Source organism: Nematolebias whitei, chromosome 15 (assembly GCF_014905685.2).
Source record: "Nematolebias whitei isolate Nwh7 chromosome 15, NemWhi1, whole genome shotgun sequence".
Taxonomy (NCBI): Eukaryota; Metazoa; Chordata; class Actinopteri; order Cyprinodontiformes; family Rivulidae; genus Nematolebias; species Nematolebias whitei.
This window is the reverse complement of record NC_056512.1, coordinates 15,346,703-15,347,683: the sequence shown is the minus strand read 5'-3', so window position 1 is coordinate 15,347,683 and position 981 is coordinate 15,346,703.

The following is a 981-nucleotide window of genomic DNA, read 5'->3' as shown; positions in this document are numbered from 1 at the left end:
CATATTTCATCCCACCAATGAAAGACAAGTGTTTTTAATACAAAAAAACGCCAACCTTCAAATAATCATGTTCAGTTATGAACTCAATACTTGGTCGGGAATCATTTTGCATGAATGTCTGCTTCAATGCGGCGTGGCATGGAGGCAATCAGCCTGTGGCACTGCTGAGGTGTTATGGAGGCCCAGGATGCTTCGATAGCGGCCTTAAGCTCATCCAGAGTGTTGGGTCTTGCGTCTCTCAACTTTCTCTTCACAATATCTCACAGGTTCTCTATGGGGTTCAGGTCAGGAGAGTTGGCAGGCCAATTGAGCACAGTAATACCATGGTCAGTAAACCATTTACCAGTGGTTTTGGCACTGTGAGCAGGTGCCAGGTCGTGCTGAAAAATGAAATCTTCATCTCCATAAAGCTTTTCAGCAGATGGAAGCATGAAGAGCTCCAAAATCTCCTGATAGCTAGCTGCATTGACCCTGCCCTTGATAAAACACAGTGGACCAACACCAGCAGCTGACATGACACCCCAGTGACTGTGGAAACTTGACACTGGACCTCAAGCAATGTGAATTCTGTGTCTCCTCTCTTCCTCCAGACTCTGGGACCTTGATTTCCAAAGGAAATGCAAAATTTACTGTAATCAGAGAACATAACTTTGGACCACTCAGCAGCAGTCCCAGGCAAGATGCTTCTGACGCAGTTTCTGGTTCAAGAGTGGCTTGACCTGGGGAATGCGGCACCTGTAGCCCATTTCCTGCACACGCCTGTGCACGGTGGCTCTGGATGTTTCTACTCCAGACTCAGTCCACTGCTTCCGCAGGTCCCCCAAGGTCTGGAATCGGCCCTTCTCCACAATCCTCCTCGGGGTCCGGTCACCTCTTCTCGTTGTGCAGCGTTTTCTGCCACACTTTTCCCTTCCCACAGACTTCCCACTGAGGTGCCTTGATACAGCACTCTGGGAACAGCCTATTCGTTCAGCAATTTCT